Here is a 19,942-nt window from a genome sequence, read left to right on the forward strand (position 1 = left end):
CTGGAGAGGAGGGATCTGCAAATGTACATTCATATGAACCCTTTGTTTAATTGATGAAAACATAAACTAGACACTTAGAGGCTTGGAACTGATTTCAGCTGATGGACAGGTTTGCTAGGTTTTTGTGCATTTGGACAGTGAAATGTTGAGTGTTACATTCATTTCAAGCATCCCCGTATAGTGGAGCTTCTGAACATAATGGAGAATGGAAATCAAAATGTTTTCCCTTTTTTCAAAAATAAAAAAAAATAAATAAGAGGCTTATTAGAGGGGACTTGGATTTGAAGCAAGGACCACTTGATCTGCAGTCAAACACTCTACCACTGAGCTATACCCCCATGAGAGCAGATGCTCTCCCCATTGTAGCTGAAGCACATCAGTGATTCCAATAGCAGGGGCAGGTTCTCTCTGGGGCACAGAGATTTTTCGGGGAGTTGGTGGCTCCTTTCTTTCCTCACCCTGGAGTAAATGCAGCTTTTTATTCCATGGTACATGTTTTATGGACTAACAACAGCAGCTTGAAGAAAGAGGAGAGTGAATATCTCACTCTCAGGGCTGAAGGTGGCTACGTCCCCTCTGTCTGGCCGTTGCCATTGCAGGAGAGAAGGTTTCAATGGAGTTGAATGCCCTGGCTCAGACTAGAGACACAGAAAGGTTTTGCTGTTCGTTGAACAGCAAAGGAAATTGTGTCTGTATGTGAAACTGAGGAGGGACATGAAACGCCCACAGGGGGGCGCAATGCCCTAAGCTAAGGCAGGAGGGTGAAGGAATGGGGCTGAGGAATGACTGAAGTGGACTCACCTGGGATTGAAATGAAATGTGTCGGGCAGTGAGAAATGTGACATTAATTCAGATGCAGGGTTGAGGCTTCTTTAGCTGCTTGTAGAACTTGAACTTGGTTTCCCAGAAGGGAGAAGGGGAAAGTCTGGGGCGGCCTTTAGTTCCTGGCTGGAGCAGTGTATGAAAAAGGCTCCAGAGATGCAGTTGGCAATTACAGGCCACTGAGCCTAACGTCAGTACCAGGCACATTGGGTGGAATTGTAGAGCCCAATGATTAGACACATCGGTGAACGGAATTTGCTGGGTGTAGCGGGTGGTTACCTGCTCCTGCCCTGCGGGGCTTGAAGCACCCAGGAGAGGGCTGGGGCTGGGGCAAGGAGCCTGGGCTCATTGGGGGAAGCAGGCTCAGCTGGGGCCATGCCCCAGTCAGGCCCAGCTGGCCCCTATAAGAGGCTGTGAGCCAGGAGCCCAGTCAGTCTCCCTCTGCTTGTAGCGAGAGAAGGGCCTGGCTGCAGGGACCTAAGCAAGACCCCTAGAGTGGGAGCAGGGCTGGGGAAGGGCCAGAGGAGCTGGGAGCTCTGGCCTGGAAAGCCCCAGGCTGCAGACCTGACTATAGGCTGAACAGGTGCAGGGCTGCAATGGGGCAGCCCAGGGGGAAGCAGAGGCGGCAGGTCCAAACCCCTTTGCCTGTGATGAGTGGCTCATACTGCAGTCTACCCCAGTGAATGGGGGCTGGATGGAGACTGGGCAGTAGTCAAGACTGAGGTGACGGGATAGTGGGTGGGGGTTCCCCTGGGAGGGGGAGACCCAGAACTGGGGGGGTACTGCCAGGGGGTACTGCCAGGGTAAAAGGGGCACTGGGGTCCTGGGAGGAATGGGGCAAGCTGCGGTAAGGCGGATCACCAGCCTGCAGAGGGTGCTCTGAGGGCTGGAGAGCTAATTCCGAAGACGACCAGCAGGAGGTGCCGCCGGGTGAGTCTGCCCCCGCTTACATTGGGGAAGAATGAACATGGTTTTTGTAAAGGAAAATCATGCCTCACGAATCTACTATAATTCTTTGAGGGAGTCAACAAGCATGTGGCTAAAGGTGATCCCGTGGATATCGTATACTTAGGTTTTCAGAAAACCTTTGACAAGGTCTCTCCCCAAAGGCTCTGAAGCAAAATGGGATAAGATGGAAGGTCCTCTCTGGGATAGGTAACTGGTTCAAAGGCAAGAAAGAAAGGGACGGATTTTCAGAATGGAGAGAGGTAAATAGTGGTGTCCCCCTGGGGTCTGTACTGGGACCAGCACTGTTCAACATACTCCTAAGTGATCTGGAAAAAGGGGTAAACAGTGAGGTGGAAACATTTGCAGATGATACAAACCAACTCAAATTAGTTACATCCAAAAGAGAGTGCAAAGTGTGACAAAGGGATCTCACCAAACTGAGTGACTGGGCAGCAAAAAGGCAGGTGAAATTCAATGTGGATCAATGCAAAGTAATGCACATGGGAAAACATGATCCCAATTCTACATCTAAACTGATGGGGTCTAAATTAGCTCTTACAACTTAAGAAAGAGATCTTGGAGTCACTGTGGATACTTCTCTGAAAACATCTACTCAATGTGCATCAGCAGTCAAAAAAGCCAACAAAATGTCGGGAAGTCATTAGGAAAGGGATGGCTAGCAAGACAGAAATATAATATTGCCTGTCTATAAATCTGTGTTATGCCCACATCTTGAATACTGGAGCTGGTCCCCCATCTCAAAATGATATATCGGAATTGGGAAAGGTACAGAAAAGGGCAACCAAAATGATTAGGGGTCTTGAACAGCTTCCATGTGAGGTGAGATTAATAAGACTGAGAGGAGTTTTCGGCTTGGAAAAGAGATGACTAAGGGGGGGATAGGATAGAGGTCTATAAAATGATGACAGGTTTGGAGAAAGTAAATAAGGAAGTATCAGAGGGGTAGCCGTGTTAGTCTGGATCTGTAGGGAAGTGCTATTTACTCCTCATAACACAAGAAGTAGGGGTCCTCCAGTGAAATGAATAGGCAGCAGGTTTAAAACAACCCAAAGGAAGTATTTCTTCACCCAACACACAGTCAACCTGGGGAAACTTTGCCAGAGGATGCTGTGAGGGCCAAGACCATAACAGGGTCCACCAAAGAACTAGATAAGTTGATGGAGGATGGGTCCATCCTCGGCTATTAGCCAGGATGGGCAGGGATACAAAACCATGCTCTTGAAGTGTCCCCAGCCTCTGTTTGCCGGAAGCTGGGAATGGGCGACAGGGGATGAGTCGCTTGATGATTCCCTGTTCTGTCGATTCCCTCGCAGGCACCTGGCATTGGCCACAGTGGGAGGATAGGATTCTGGGCTGGCTGGACCATTGGTCTGATCCAGTATGGCCGTTCTTATGACCAATAGAGGGCAGTCCCCACCAGCAATATGTATATTTGGTGCACTGAAAGGGCCAACTTTCCAAAGCTGACCCAAAGGTTTAGTAAAAGTGTTTTGGAGAAAAACACTAAACAGAACAATGCGAATGAAAACTGGGAGCTATTGTTTAAGGAGCTTGTTAGATGGGGCATAAGCCCCATTGCCTAATTAGCTGAGCTTGCAATGGCCTTCCACTCAACTCCCTGACATTTCTCCGTCTGCAAATGTGGTAACTGTTTTAAAACCTAGATCCAATCAATTACAACACGTCAGGGAAGATTCTAGGCATCAATGATCTGATCATTGGGTTGATGGAGGTAAACAAGAGATTCCCATAAGGCTCCCTCCCTCCCTCTTCCCAAGAGCCACCCTCATCCTCTCTCCCCTTTCTGCTCCCGCATCCTCTGCAAACTTTCGAAGACAGATGTCTTGTGATGGCCTTTGCTCGTGGAGATGTTGCCTCTTGGTCAGGGTTTCAGTCCTTCGGGGTGGAAGGACGCAGCAGATGGCAGGGGAGCCCAGGGCTCCCCATGGGCTCTGGCCCAGGCCACTTTGAGGGCAACACTTCCTACCACCCTACTATTGTCCAAAGTTTGCAGTTTGTCACAGGAAGCTCTGAACGGTGTCAGCTCACTGCTTGGCACCTCTTTGTGGCTGGGTATGGCAAGGCAGCTCTCTCCTTCTTGGGGTGGCAGCTGTGTCTGTTACGCTGACAGAGCCGGGTCAGTGACTTGTCGGTGGGTGGGATCGAACTGGGAACTCAGGAGCTTAGTGCATGGGCCTCCACAACATGAACTAAAAGCCACCTGGCTGCTAGCTAAGACTGTAGAGAAGACTTGTTTTATTGCTCCCTCTAAGTGATCTTGGTGCCACTAGCTGGGACACACCACCACAGCCTGGAGGTGTGTGGGTTACATACTGTGAGTTATTGGCTTTAATGAAGGTAAAGTGACACACCTGCAATGGAGACTCCAAGCATTGCTGTCACGGAGGCGGGGAACCCAGCGCCCTGGAGCTCGGCCTGGTACGGAGTCAAAAAGCAAACACAAAGCATGCTCATATTTATATAAACAGCAGCAAGCCAGCTCATACATAATGCAATAAGGACTTTCCACCCTCTGGGGCCGTCCCCTTGGCCAACAGCTTAGGGGCTTTCCACGCAGCGGTTCCAGCCGGTTATGGCAGGCTGGAACTGGCATGCCGTGTCCTACAATGACCGGGTGCTGAGAAAGCGAAACTGCCTAAGCTAGGCCGTAACAAAATCTTCCGTGGTTCCCTATCCTCCTACACCCCCTGAAACAATCCCCCCACAAGTGCCGCCCACCCCGTGGAAACAAACCCTCCTTCCCCAGCACTGTCCCGCCAAAACAGCGGTAATGAACCTTGGTAATATGTTATAGGGGGCCCCTAAGGTAATATAGTTAAGGTAAAAGAAAAATGTTTTTTTTGCTAGAAGTAGAGTAAGATCTTCCCCCCCCTTGGTAATCAGTCGCCCTGTTGCATGAATGAGGTGGGACTGAGGAAGGCAGCACCTCCAGACAGCTGCACCCCTTGGAGAGGGGCTGGGAGCCAGACCAGATCAGCAGAACAGGTCAGCCACTGACTCATAGCTCGTCTCCTCAGTCCCCTGCTGCTGGCTCACCAGCCCCTCCCACTCGCCTCCTCAGCCCCCCGTTCCGTGCCGCCGGCTCACCCGCCCACTCCCCTCAGTCCCCCACCCTCCACGGCTCACCTGCCTGCCCGCCCACTCGCCTCCTCACCTCTCCTCCCCCACCGCCAGCTCACCTGACCCCCCCCCCCGGGTTACCTGCTGCAGTGCGGGCAGCCCCCCTGCCCCAGCTCACCTCGTCTCCGTCTCCACCTTGCTGGGCCTGAGCACGAAGCCGCCACACGGCTTCTCTTCCCTCCAAGGCTTCCTGCGCGAACAGCTGATTAGCAGGGGGAGGCGAGAAAGCGAGGCGGGGCATTCAGGGGAGGAGGCGGAGTGGAGGTGAGCTGGGGCCAGCCACCGGCTCACCTGCCGCCCCCGGCCACTGCCCACCCACTAACCTCAGCCCCCCTCCCTCACCTGCTATTGTGTCATACAGGAGGCCTGTGATACGCAGGGGGTCAGATTAGATGCTCTAATGGTCTCTTCCGGCCATAAAGTCGACTCATTTCTGAAAATCTGAGTGTAGCATTGGGAGCAGCGCCTGATGTTTCCCTGTCTAGCCGGCTTGCTGCCTAGAACGAACGCTCCTGGAGTGGGGTGATCCACAGGGAGCAGCTCAAACCTCCAAAGTGCCTAGGAAGGGGCAGGACATTAGCCCAGCAAGGGAGGGGTATGGCAGTGACATCACAAAGGCCTTTTGCAGGACCTCAGACTATTGGTCAAAGGTGGTGGGGAGGTGGTGACCTCACAGAGAGATGCTGACATCAGCCAGGCAGGACAGGGGCGAGGGGCCAGGGAAACCTCAGAGACCCCTGTGGCTTTGCTTCAGCAAGTCTCCTTCTCCAGGTCTCTCTTTGAGGACTGAGGGAGTATTCAGGTTCACGGACGTGAGCGCCAGGAGGAACCTCTTTCGAGTTTTCTCCTTCCCTGTTAGTGATTTTACTAGAAAACAGCCGTCCCTGTTTAGAAGGTAAGAGCCTCCTGGAGGTTTGAAACCTGTTTAGTATGATCCATCTGGTGACCGTTGAATTCTGGGCATGGAAAACACGAGCTTAAGGAGGCAGAATTTTATTGCACACCTGGGAGTTTGTCCCTTAGAATCACTGGGGACATTAGGGTTTGTCCTTTTTGTTTCACCTTTTTTAGCTCCATCCATTTCTCCCTCCTTTCTCTTCGTCTCTTCCTTCTTTTGTCCTTTCTCCTGTTCTCCTCCCAATACCAAGAGGGGGGGGGTGTTGCGGGGGAGTGCAGCCCCAAAAATGTGGGGCTGAAATAGTGCTTGGGCAGTGATCCCCACCAGTGACCTGGGCCATCCTTTGGCCTCTCTGGTGAGAACCTTCAGCCTCAGTCTCTACCCTGACTGGCTGAGCAGGGGTTATTGACAGGGAGGAGACTCAGGTCCTTGTTGGTCTCTTTTAAGACCAAGGAAATAAATCAGAACCAGTTCTATGTTTGATGAATTTTGCTGCTTCTCTGCATTAATGGTCTCTGAGCAGTTCATAATTCTCTCTAACATTGCAGTTCTCCTCAAATACTTGCTGAATAATTTCTGTGCACTGTTGTTGGTCTGGAGCTCATCTGAGAGCACTTTATTCAGGTCATTCAATGTCTGAAATTCAAGATCCAATGGTTAGTTTGAAAATCAGGGCTTTTGGGTCCTATTCCCAACTCTGCCACTGACTGGCCGTGTGACCTAAGACAAGTCAATTCTCCTTTGTCAGCCTTAGCTTCTCCCTCTTTCAAGTAGGGATAATAATGATCCGCTCCTACCTAGCTCAACACACTCACTCTTCCCCAACACGCACACTGTCTCTCCCCAGACACACACAATCTCCACACCGCAGTTGAAAGCAGCTGGTAATCTAGTAAGAGGCCCATGGAACGGTGGGATAGAGAAACCTGCATCATGTGATGCTGTACCAGCCCGTGAGGCATTGCAAACCCTTCCCAAAACATCCTGCAGCCAGTTGCACAGTGGGATAGTTACCCACAGTGCACTGCTCTCTGTTGCCATCCAAGATCTGCTAGCATGGATGTGCTCTGGGGACACAAGGGGCATAGGGAGGACATTCAATAGCTGTTTAGTTAAAACACTTTAACTAAAGCAGCAATGCCAGGGGGTTGGTGGCTCCTTTCTTTCCAGGTTCTTTTGAAGAACTTCAAAAAGATCTCACAAAACTAAGTGATTGGGCAACAAAATGGCAAATGAAATTTAATGTGGATAAATGTAAAGTAATGCACATTGGAAAAAATAACCCCAACTATACATACAACATTATGGGGGCTAATTTAGCTACAACGAGTCAGGAAAAAGATCTTGGAGTTATCGTGGATAGTTCTCTGAAGACGTCCACGCAGTGTGCAGAGGAGGTCAAAAAAGCAAACAGGATGTTAGGAATCATTAAAAAGGGGATAGAGAATAAGACTGAGAATATATTATTGCCCTTATATAAATCCATGGTACGCCCACATCTCCAATACTGTGTACAGATGTGGTCTCCTCACCTCAAAAAAGATATTCTAGCACTAGAAAAGGTTCAGAAAAGAGCAACTAAAATGATTAGGGGTTTAGAGAGGGTCCCATATGAGGAAAGATTAAAGAGGCTAGGACTCTTCAGTTTGGAAAAGAGAAGACTAAGGGGGGACATGATAGAGGTATATAAAATCATGAGTGATGTTGAGAAAGTGGATAAGGAGAAGTTATTTACTTATTCCCATAATACAAGAACTAGGGGTCACCAAATGAAATTAATAGGCAGCAGGTTTAAAACAAATAAAAGGAAGTTCTTCTTTACGCAGCGCACAGTCAACTTGTGGAACTCCTTACCTGAGGAGGTTGTGAAGGCTAGGACTATAACAATGTTTAAAAGGGGACTGGATAAATTCATGGTGGCTAAGTCCATAAATGGCTATTAGCCAGGATGGGTACGAATGGTGTCCCTAGCCTCTGTTTGTCAGATGGTGGAGATGGATGGCAGGAGAGAGATCACTTGATCATTGCCTGTTAGGTTCACTCCCTCAGGGGCACCTGGCATTGGCCACTGTCGGTAGACAGATACTGGGCTAGATGGACCTTTGGTCTGACCCGGTACGGCCTTTCTTATGTTCTCACCCTGGAGTAAACTCACCTTTTTATTCCATTCTTGATGTTTCATGGAATAACAACAGACGACCGAAGAAAGACGTGGACAGGGCAGGTCTCCAGGGAGAGGCAGAGAGGTGTGGGTGGTGGGCAGGGTGGGTTGTAGGGATGGGTCAGAGAGGTGGCGGTGGCGGCTGGTGGGCAGACCTTGTGGTAGGGGGTGGAGAGGCATGAGCAGCAGGCAGGAAAGCTTTGGGGGAGGAGAGGAGCAAGCGAAAGGTGGCTCAGCCGTCCTCAGCCAAAGAGGAAGAGCGGGGGTGGGAAGTGGCCAAACAAGAGCAAGGGGGGAGCACAGGTGGGGCCTCAGAGAGAGGAGAAGGGTGGGGGGCGCAGTGCCATGTTCTGGGCACCAATGGGCCCCCCACTTCTAGGGAGCTTCCAGCGCTCACACCCAGCCTCCCCAAATGCAAGAGCCATGGGCCACCTATTCTCTTCTTCTTCACTAACCAAGCCCCTCCCCAAGCTATGCTGATGGGAGAAGCCCTCCTGTTGACACAGCGCTATCTGCACCGGGGTTAGGCTGATATAACTGCATTGCTGAGGGAGGTAAAATTTTTACACCCCTGAGTAATGTAGTTACACCGATCTAATTTTGTAGTGTAGACCTGTCCAAAGAACGTTGGGAGTAAAACTTCACCTGCTCCTCTGCTTTACTGAATCCAAACACCAGCAAAGCTTGTCAGGCCCAGATGGAGGTTGGCAGAGAGTCAGGTGTGTGCAGACATGATCCCTTCAGCAACTGCAGGCACCATGGCTTAGCTGGCTAATGCCCCTGTTGTGTATACAGGAGATCCTGGGTTTAAGTTCCAGTGGTACCTTACTGAGTTGCTTTTGGGGCATCTGGTATTGGCTGCTGTCAGAAGACAAGATTCAGAGCTAGATGGACCTTCGGCCTAGCCTAGTGTGGTTTTTCTTATGGTTTAAATTATACTCACAGGCACTGAGGATAGAGTTACTGAAAGTTGAGAGTTAGGAGCTGATAGGTCAGTGGTCCAGTCCCCTCATGGATAACCCCCTCCCTCTGGGACAGGGGCAGGTCTGAGCTCTCACACCAGATGCTCATTGTGGCTGCCAGAATCTGTGGGCAGCTTGTTTTGTTTATGCCGAGGGTTGAGTCCTGTTTTGTGCACCGTGTCTGAGAATGAAAATCCTAACCCGCCCTTTGAAATAACAAAAGCAGCAGGACGTGTTTCTGTCCCCACCCCAAAGCAGACAGACCAATGGAGAAATGCCATGAGTCCAGGGTAATACTCCCCTGCAGTTTTACCATTTCCACTTGCTAAACTCCCTCCCAACCTTCTGGGCTCCTGGAGCAGGGGACTGAGCCTGAGCCGAGACACGGACACTGCAACTTTACAGCCCAAGCCACATGAGCCTGATTAATGTGACACGGGCCAGTCGTGGGTGTTTCATTGCACTGGAGACGTAGCCTAATGTTATGTCTGCACTGCGATTAACACACCCAGGGCACCTGTCGCAAAGTCCGGGTCAGCTGACTCGGGGTTATGGGGCTTGGGCTGCAAGACTATAAAATTACAGTGCAGACAGATGGGCTTGAGCCCAGTCTCTGAGACCCCATGAGGGGTGAGGGTTTCCGAACCCAGGCTTCAGTGCGAACACAAATATCTGCACCACAGTTTTTAGCCTCTCAGCTTTAGCTTCATGAGCCCACGTCAGATGGCCCAGGCCAGCCATGCTGCCATCTTTATCCCAGGAGAGATGGACTCTAAGGGTACATCTCCATTGCAATGTCAGCCCAGGGGCGGCTCGCTGTGCTCAGAGCAGCACCCTGGAAGCCCCATATTCACCACTCTCATATAATGATAATACGGTTTGTACAAAGTCTGCCTGGTGAGGTATCATTTCAAAAGTCTTGGTCTGTTGAACCTTAATATTGTGTTGGATTGTGTGTGTAGCATTGGCTGGGAAGTTTTGCTCTGTGTGTGTTACTGAGATGAGGTTGGGAAATGCCCACCACCAGCCTTTCAGGTGTGACAATGGAGGAGCCAGACTCGCTGCTGGCCCATTAAAGGGATCCACACTCCCAAGGACTATCCCAGGAACCGTGTACAATGCAGACTTCTCCGAGATAGCACAGAGACAATGGACACTGCTTGACTCACATCCTAGCAAAGGTACTTCCTAGCCAGTTGGAAGAAACTATGAAAGGGGGGCTAGAGACATGAATTGGCCTCTCTCCCCCACAACTCAACACCTGTAAACACATCTGGAGGACAAACACTGTTAGGTGTGAGAAGTATAAACTGTTCAATATGTTCAGTTAGTTGGTTAATAAGATGTTTGAAGTAAATTGAAATTTAATGTGGATAAATGTAAAGTAATGCATATTGGAAAAAATAACCCCAACTATACATACAACATGATGGGGGCTAATTTAGCTACAACGAGTCAGGAAAAAGATCTTGGAGTCATCATGGATAGTTCTCTGAAGATGTCCACGCAGTGTGCAGAGGCGGTCAAAAAAGCAAACAGGATGTTAGGAATCATTAAAAAGGGGATAGAAAATAAGACTGAGAATATATTATTGCCCTTATATAAATCCATGGTACGCCCACATCTCGAATAGTGTGTACAGATGTGGTCTCCTCACCTCAAAAAAGATATTCTAGCACTAGAAAAGGTTCAGAAAAGGGCAACTAAAATGATTAGGGGTTTAGAGAGTGTCCCATATGAGGAAAGATTAAAGAGGCTAGGACTCTTCAGCTTGGAAAAGAGAAGACTAAGGGGGGATATGATAGAGGTATACAAAATCATGAGTGGTGTTGAGAAAGTGGATAAGGAAAAGTTATTTACTTATTCCCATAATACAAGAACTAGGGGTCACCAAATGAAATTAATAGGCAGCAGGTTTAAAACAAATAAAAGGAAGTTCTTCTTCACGCAGCACACGGTCAACTTGTGGAACTCCTTACCTGAGGAGGCTGTGAAGGCTAGGACTATAACAATGTTTAAAAGGGGACTGGATAAATTCATGGTGGCTAAGTCCATAAATGGCTATTAGCCAGGATGGGTAAGAATGGTGTCCCTAGCCTCTGTTCATCAGAGGATGGAGATGGATGGCAGGAGAGAGATCACTTCATCATTGCCTGTTAGGTTCACTCCCTCTGGGGCACCTGGCATTGGCCACTGTCGATAGACAGATACTGGGCTAGATGGACCTTTGGTCTGACCCGGTACGGCCCTTCTTATGTTCTTATGTTAAATCACTGGGTTTAAAATAAGATCCAATCTGGAGCATATGAACTATTGACCCCTGGACTCCATCTCTGAGAGGGGACTTGTTTACCATCAGGGGACAGGCTCAAATCAGTCCAAACCGGTTTTTCCCGCCAAAACCAGCCCTCAGCATTCCATCTCCTCAGCACTTTTCCCGCCACAAAAGTGATATAAGGACGTGCTCAGCGCCTGCGCGGGGCCGTCCCCCCCATCGACGGCCCGTCCACAGTCGGGTCTTCCCAGCGCTCCCGAGCCGGAGAGCGATGAACCCCTCGGTGCCGCTGTGAGACTGAGGAACAGGAGGCCTGTCACCCCCATTCCTGCATCCCTGGTGTCCAGCCTCCCACAGGGCCTCCCTGCCAGCGACGAAACCCACCCGTCGTCTGGACGCCCCAGGGCTCCTCCTCAATGGCTCTAAACCAGCCAGCGAGTGGAAGGTCCTGGGCCTCGCGCCGGCCCGTGGGACCCGCTGCACCTGCACAGGGGGAAAAGGTTTCTGTGCTGGGACATCGTTTAGTGTTTTCCGGTTTCCAAGGGAGGGTTTCTGGGCCTGAGTGTTAAGCTCCCAAAGCCAGTCACTGTTTCATTGGATTCATTAAGTTTGCATTTTCCCTTCTTCCCCCAGTTTTCTGTACCTTTACCCTGACTACACTGACCTTTGTTTGTGCCAAACCACCTTGTTGCCTCTTTATTTTATTGACAGCTCACAAGGAGGGAGGATAAATCCACTGGTGATAGAGACAGGAGGGAGTCGAGTTTGTATCTCCTGAGAAAAGGGGCGTTTTCCTTTCCTATTTCTCCCCTGCCACTTCTAACGTTTTCCTTTGAAGCGCTGCCTTATTCCCCTGGAGGTCACAGAGGGGACGTGGCACCTTCCCCTCTGAGAGTGAGATATTGGCTCGGCTCTTTCTTTACGCTGCTGCTGTTAGTCCATGAAACATCAGGGATGGATGCAAGGCTGAGCTCACGCACCAACCCCCTGAAACATTTCAGTGGCCCAGAGAAATCCTGCCCCCGGCTATTGGCATCATCTGGTGGCCTCTGGGTGACTGGACAGTGCTAAGATGTAGCCACTTCTGGGGTGGATCCAGGGTGGCCATTATTTCCTAGTGACAGGCCATGGACATTTCTTACCTATTTTGTCCCTCCAGGCCTTCCATACTCCTGTTCAAGAGACATCCCCCGGGGCTCCCTCTGCCTGTGTGACTGGCCAGCAGGGGGCGGTGGTCACTTTCTATCCACTTCTCAGGCACTGTGAGGTAACAGTGTTGCTGGGTGGGGGTGGGGCTGGGTGGGGAGAGAGCAGCTGAAGGGGGATTGTGGTGGGGGGAGGCCTCTGGGTGGCTGGGCAGGGGGCACCCTAGTGAGGTTGGTGGGTTCTGGAGATTTGGGGTTTCAGGGGGTGGTTGTGATGTGCCCAGCCCTGAGGCTGTGGGTCCTGGAGGTGGGTATCGCTGGGGGCCTGGTGGCTGCAGAACAGCTGGGGTGGGCGTCTCTTGGGGAGGCGGGACAGGGGGTCAGAGGGAGCCTGGTGCTGTGCCAGGGGCTCTGTCTGGGCTTCCCCCGCAGACTCCTGGGATCGCTGCTGTGCCCAGTGCACAGAGTGTCTGTGGGAGAATCCCCGGCGCTAGGCCAGGGGGTGCCCCTGTAAAGCATCAGGGGATCCCGCAGGGGGGAGGAGGGGGTGCCAGGCAAAGGGCAGGGCAGATCCTTCTGGAGGGCGGGGGGGGGGATCCTAGGCAGGCAGTGAGGGACTGAGTTCCCAGTGGGGGTCCCTTTTGGGGGGGTCTCTGGCTGTTGTGGTCTCTTGATGGGGGGAACCTTTTGGGATTCCCTACCTGGCAATGAAGGTCTGGTGGGGGTTCTCTGGCTGGTGGGGCTCTGAGTGGTATCTGAGGTCCCTGGCCAGGGACTCTGGGGGCTGGGTCCCAGGGAATATCTGGGGGGCGGGGGCTGACTGGGGCTCTGGCGGCTGCTCCTGACCCCTCTTCTTCTCCCTGATTAGCTTATGCCAGAATCCTGGCTCCAAGCATTGCCCGACATTCCCCGGCCAGGCCCAGTCACCGTGATAACTTTCTAGCCACTTATCAGACACTGTGAGGTGAAATCACAGATTTTTGCTCTTCTCCCCTCTTGAAAACTGCAGGAACTTCCAGTTCCATTGTCCTAGATTGTCCAGTCCTTGTCCTGGATCTGGGGGTGAGGGAGGTGGGAAGGGGGTCAGCGCTGCCACACAATGGTCCCTTCCACAGCATTCTGGACTCATTCTTTCTGAACTCTGGTTTCACTGAGACAATTGTTAATCCAGAGTCACTGTATGGAAAGACAAGGAGTGACTCTGGATGGACAGTGGGGCAAATGAGATCAGCAATTCTCCCTGTGAGGAGGGGCTCTCATTAGCTGCTCTCCCCAGAGAGCTAAAGGAGGGAAGCTGCTCAAACGCTCTGTCCCTCTCTGCTCAGGATACTGGGGTTCAGCTTCCTGGGTCAGACGCTGCAGCCTCCATTGTGATCTGGGAGACCAGGCTTAGTAGCTGCTGCTCCCCCAGCAGGGTTCTGTGCTGGGAAGTGACCTTAATTAAAGCTGCTTCTCTGCCCGGCCCAGGGGATGACTTTCTCCAGCTGGTCCTAGCCCCCTAGGGCAGCCCTGGGCCCTGTTAATACTAAATTCTGAGCCAGAGTCTCCAGGTAACTGAAAGAAACGAAGGGAAAGTGCTGGGGACTGGCAAGAAAGTGACTCTGCACAAACAGCCCCTCCCTATTTCTCCTCCCAGTAGCAATTGCCAGGAGAAAATCCAGCCCTGGGAGAGCAAAGCCCCCAGGAATGGGACTTTCCCAGCCAGAGGGGCAGGGAGAGAGGACAGGGGAAGGAGAGTCTGAAAGGGGCAGTGGTAGAAATGAGCGGGGAGAGATTTCCAGCTCTCTAGTCCGCCCAGACACATGTATTGCTGCATCCCTGGGCAGAACCACTTTCCAGGGGACAAAACAAGGATCAGACAGAGGAAAAGCCAGTTCCTGACTCCATATTCCCCCTGCTGGGGTGTGGCTGCCGTGGGGTCAGTGTCCGAGGGAATCCCCCACAGTGACTCCTTTGGTTCTGCTCTTTTCTAGCCTTGTGTTCAGAGACTTTGTTATGGGGTGAGGGGAGGGAGAAGGGAGGTTAAAAATGTCTCTGTGGGCTTAGCCTGGCAGGAGGGGCCAGATCTACATTGTAATAAACAGATTGAGCATTTCCCAGCATGGCAGGATCTAGGGTGTCTGTCTGCAGGGAAAGGGCCTGGGGGAATTCTGATGTGAAATTAACTAAAACCGGTTCTGAAACGCCCACAACTGCCCTTCTCCCCCAGACAGGCTGCAGAATGATGTCCATGTTTTGCTCCAGCTCATCACAGCCTGGCGTGGGACAGGGAAGAGAAATGGCTGCAGTGGAGCCAACTCAGGTAGAGATTATTGGGGGCGTTGCTGGTGGGTTCCTGCTGGAGGAGAGGGAGAGCAAATACACCGGAGATGGGAAGGTTTGCACAGTCTGGTTTGGAGGTTGGAGCAGGGCAGGAAATTCACAGCGTGGGGAAAGGAGGAGGCCAGGGTGTGGCAAACCCGCTGGGAGTTATTTAATAAGTGCCCTAGATTCTAGGAACAGACCCAGGAGGTTGGGAGGTGGAAATGCCCTAATTTGTGAAGAAAGAAAATAGCCCAGCTATATGGAGCTAGTCAAACTGACCAGAGTCCCAGTGCTGGAGCCTGAGCTCACTAACCAGCGGCTGCTGTGAGATATGAAGGGGGCACCCATGAGTCAGGCTTATTGGAGCTGCCTCTCCCTTCATATCCTGCTCCTCACAATGGGGAGTTTATTGGGCTTCCTACCAGGGAGCTCTCCCTGGACCCTGCTAGGGGCTCCATCTCCTGTATCAGTCGGTGGCTAGTAGGTGTGTGATGGAGCTGCTGGGAGAGACAAGGGGCTCTCTTCGTCCCCTCACCCTGGTATTTGCTGGATACGCTGAGCGGGGTGGGGGTGGGACTCTGTTGACTGCGATCCACCCAGAGCTTCCATTTGATTCGCTCCTCTCTGCCACAAATGGTGGGGCTGTGAGTGGGGAAAGAGGTCCTGAGTGTTGGACTCTTGCTCTTTCAGGGGCCGGTGACCTTCGAGGAGGTGGCTGTGCATTTCACCAGGGAAGAGTGGGCTCTGCTGGACCCCGCTCAGAGAGCCCTGTACTGGGATGTCATGCAGGAGAACTATGAGACTGTGACCTCGCTCGGTAAGGGTTCCTGTCCCCTCGGTTCTTTCAAATGATACCTCACAAGCCATACTGTGTACAAAATTGATCATAATTTTCTAGAAGAGTGAACACAGGGGTGTAGACAGATACAGTGTCTGTGTGTGTGTGTGTTCCCAGCAGATATGTGGGTATTTCAATCCCTCACAAGCATAGTGTTCGGCATCTTCAAGGACCTGGGGAACTGGTCCTGGGAATTCACTGGTTTACCAAGTGTGACACTGTATGGAATTGTGAGACATTTTGGTATTAATAATAAAATAATAATATAATCTGATAAAATTGCAATGAAATCGTGCTAGATATGCCATGTAAGGTGTCAGTGAAAATGTTATGATTTGCCAAGTATGATAATTTTGTTTCTATGTTTGTATCACCTTTGTATTGTGAGTTATAGATATGTAGGGTATATCTGTATTTCCAGACTTGTGCAGTGTTTCTGGGTGACACCCCCAGACATATTGGCATCAGCACTGCCCCCTGTTTGATGGCCCATTGAGAGTCATCAGCTGTACAATGAGCCCATGGAAAGGACCAAGGGGATACACCTATTGAGTCAGCAAGACATGCCGGGGTATGCCTGTGTAATGAGAACTTCAAGGTTTTTCCATGCCACGTGCTGTGAATCTTGTATTTGGGACACAGGAAGTACAGGCCACATGGCAAAAGGAATGTAAAGGGCAGCTGCATCATCTCCATTTTGTCTTCATTCCCCCTTCCTACCTCTGGAGCACCTTCTCTACAAACTGAACCCTGGAACAAAGGTAGGGTCTCACCCCCACTTTGAGCTTGTGAGTTCAAAGATGGGGACCCGCAGGTATTCTCCCCCCACCCTAACCTTTAGGGTAGGTTTCCTTCTCGCTGCCACCACTCGATTATTTTGGTGAATCGAGACACCCCTCTGTCCCCCCCTGTCTGTCTCCCTTCAAAGACACTCCCTGGGAACACAGATCCACTCACAGAGGAGGAACCTTCCCCCTCCCTTCTCTTCCCTCTCTCCAGCCTGCTCCGGAGAGAGAGATACCTTGATTCAAACTCCTTGAATCTCTACACACAGGGAAGCAGCCCACTTCCCCCCTCCCTCTCCTCCTTCCAGAGACTTTCCCGGGGAAGCACAGATCAAATCACAGAGGGAGGAAGATTCCTTTCCTTCCCTCTCCCTTCCCTGCTTTCTCTGCTTGGAGACAACCCTTGTCTCCACAGAGTGGCGCCTAGCTTCCTTCCCCTGAATCCACAGGTAAGGAACTTAACCAAGTCCTGAACTTAAAAGAGTTTATTAAAAGAATAAAAAAAAGAAAAAAAATACACAATCTCTATGAATCCAAGATAGACATTCATAGGGTCTAATCTTATTAATCCCTGGAGAAATTTCTCCCTTTTCCTCAGTACAAACAATACAGGCAAAATTACGAATAATCAGTACAAACACACAGAATTGCAGACACAGGATTCTTATATGAAATTACCCAGTACTTCTAATACTCACTAGCTTGAATAGAAGAAATTAGTTCAGAGAGATGAGCAGACTTGATTAAGCATCTGGCTGGTGTAGTTCCAGACAGCTAAGAACACAGAACAAAGAACACAGAGACCCAAGTTCCCGCTCTCTGGGATTTTCAAATTCTCTTCCCTGATTGGTCCTTTGGTCAGGTGTTTCACCAGGTCTGTGTTAACCCTTTGCAGGTAGAACTTAACCCTTAACTAACTACTTATGACACGCCCCCCAAATCACCAACAGTGGGAGCACTGGCGGTGATTTCCTCCTAACCTGTAAAACCAACAGAGTAATAAACACATGCACTATTACATATACTACTAAGCATATAACATGTAAAGAACACTTTTTAGCCACTAGATTCTGGGAAACTGTCACGAGAGAGTGCATCAGCAACTTTGTTGGAAGCTCCTGAAATGTGTTGAATTTCAAAATCAAAGTCTTGGAGAGCTAAACTCCATCTGATAAGTTTTTTGTTGTTTCCCTTGTTAGTATGAAGCCACTTTAGTGCAGCATGATCGGTTTGTAGCTGGAACTGCCGTACCCAAACGTATGGGCGTAGCTTTTCCAAGGCATACACAATGGCGTAACACTCTTTTTCACTGACGGACCAGTGGCTTTCCCTCTCAGACAGCTTCTTGCTGAGAAACACGACAGGATGGAGGTTGTGATCCGGTCCTTCCTGCATTAGTACCGCTCCTACCCCACGTTCAGATGCATCGGTGGTAACTAGGAAGGGTTTGTCAAAGTCCGGGGCCCTTAATACAGGGTCAGACATGAGCATCGCCTTAAGCTGGATAAAGGCTTCCTGACACTCATCAGTCCACTTAACTGCATTTGGCTGGGTTTTTCTGGTCAGATCAGTTAGTGGAGCAGCGATTTGGCTGTAGTGTGGTACAAATCGCCTGTAATATCCGGCCAAACCTAAGAAGGATTGGACCTGTTTCTTTGACCTTGGGACAGGCCACTGTTGGATAGCCTCCACCTTGGCCTGTAGGGGGTTGATGGTTCCTTGACCCACCTGGTGTCCTAGGTAAGTCACTCTGTTTTGGCCTATTTGACACTTTTTGGCCTTAACAGTTAGTCCTGCCTGCCTGATGCGCTCTAAAACCATTTTCAAATGTTCTAGGTGTTCGGGCCATGAATCAGAAAAAATGGCCACATCATCGAGGTAGGCAACTGCACAGTCTTCCAATCCTGCTAGTAGACCATCCACCAGCCTTTGGAAGGTGGCAGGTGCATTCCGCAGTCCGAACGGAAGCACAGTAAACTCATACACCCCTGCATGGGTGATGAAGGCAGATTTTTCCCTGGCGGGTTCATCTAGTGGTACCTGCCAGTATCCCTTGGTTAAATCAATGGTAGAGATGAACTGGGCACGTCCCAACTTTTCCAATAGCTCATCAGTGCGTGGCATTGGATAGTTGTGTGGACGAGTTACAGCATTGAGCTTACGGTAGTCCACACAAAAGCGTATTTCCCCATCTGGTTTGGGAACCAGAACTACTGGAGATGCCCATGCACTGGTAGAAGGGCGGATGATACCCATCTCCAACATGTTGTCAATCTCCTGTTTAATAGCAACTTTGGCATGAGGTGACACCCGGTAGGGTGGGGTCCTAATCGGGTGAGCATTACCTGTGTCAATGGAGTGGCAGGTTTGCTCAGTCCGTCCTGGGTTGGCTGAGAACAAGGGCGCGAAGTGAGTGCACAGCTCCTTGATCTGTTGCCGCTGCAGATGTTGCAGGGTTGTGGAGAGGGTCACCTCTTTCACACCACCATTTCTTTTACCTTCGTAGTAGACACCTTCAGGCCACTCGGTGTCATCTCCTTCCTGAACTGTAAAGTGACAGACCTGTAATTCTCTGGGATAAAAGGGCTTTAGAGAGTTAACATGAAACACTTTAGGCTTTAAAGAGGAATCAGGGAATGTTATGAGGTAGTTAACAGCTCCCAGGCGCTCCTGGACCATGTATGGTCCTTCCCAGGACGCTTCCATCTTATGGGCCTGTTGCGCCCTCAAGACCATGACCTGGTCTCCTACCTTGAAGGACCGCTCCTTGGCATGTCGATCATACCAGACCTTTTGCTCCGCTTGAGCATCTCTTAAGTTCTCTCGAGCAAGGGCCCAAGAGTCTCGGAGGGTGTTTTGAAGGTTGCTTACAAAGTCCAGAATGTTAGTCCCTGGAGGAGGTGTAAACCCCTCCCATTGCTGCTTTACCAGCTGTAATGGCCCCTTAACCTCATGGCCATACACCAGCTCGAATGGTGAGAATCCTAAACTGGGATGTGGAACAGCCCTGTAGGCAAACAGCAACTGTTGTAACACTAGATCCCAATTATTGGAGTGCTCATTGACGAATTTGCGGATCATGGCCCCCAATGTTCCATTAAACCTTTCCACTAGGCCATTTGTTTGGTGGTGGTACGGGGTGGCAACCAAATGATGCACCCCATGAGTTTCCCACAGGTCTTCCATGGTCCCTGATAGGAAATTTGTTCCCGAATCTGTAAGAATTTCAGAGGGCCAACCCACCCTGGTAAAAATGTCAGTTAAGGCCTGGCACACAGTTTGAGCCCTGGTGTTGCCTAGAGCTACTGCTTCCGGCCATCTGGTAGCAAAGTCCAGAAAAGTCAGTATGTATTGCTTTCCTCTGGGGGTCTTCTTTGGGAAAGGACCCATAATATCCACAGCTACTCGCTGAAATGGGACCTCAATTATGGGAAGTGGCTGGAGAGGGGCTTTGACTTGGTCTTGAGGTTTTCCTACCTTTTGGCATACCTCACAAGACCGGACATACTTGGCAACGTCCTTGCCCATCCCCTCCCAGTCGAAGGACCTTCCCAACCTGTCTTTGCTTCGGTTCACCCCAGCATGGCCACTGGGATGATCATGGGCTAAGCTTAAGAGCTTTTCCCAGTACTTTGTCGGAAC

At 50.6% G+C, this 19,942-nt stretch overlaps 1 non-coding gene across 1 annotated transcript; it reads right to left on the reverse strand.

The window, feature by feature from the left end:
* Positions 1 to 266: 266 nt before the first annotated feature.
* Positions 267 to 338, reverse strand: TRNAC-GCA. The gene has a single exon. It is a non-coding gene; the product is annotated as a tRNA-Cys (tRNA).
* Positions 339 to 19,942: the final 19,604 nt, after the last annotated feature.

This window comes from Mauremys mutica, chromosome 26 (assembly GCF_020497125.1).
Source record: "Mauremys mutica isolate MM-2020 ecotype Southern chromosome 26, ASM2049712v1, whole genome shotgun sequence".
NCBI lineage: Eukaryota > Metazoa > Chordata > Testudines > Geoemydidae > Mauremys > Mauremys mutica.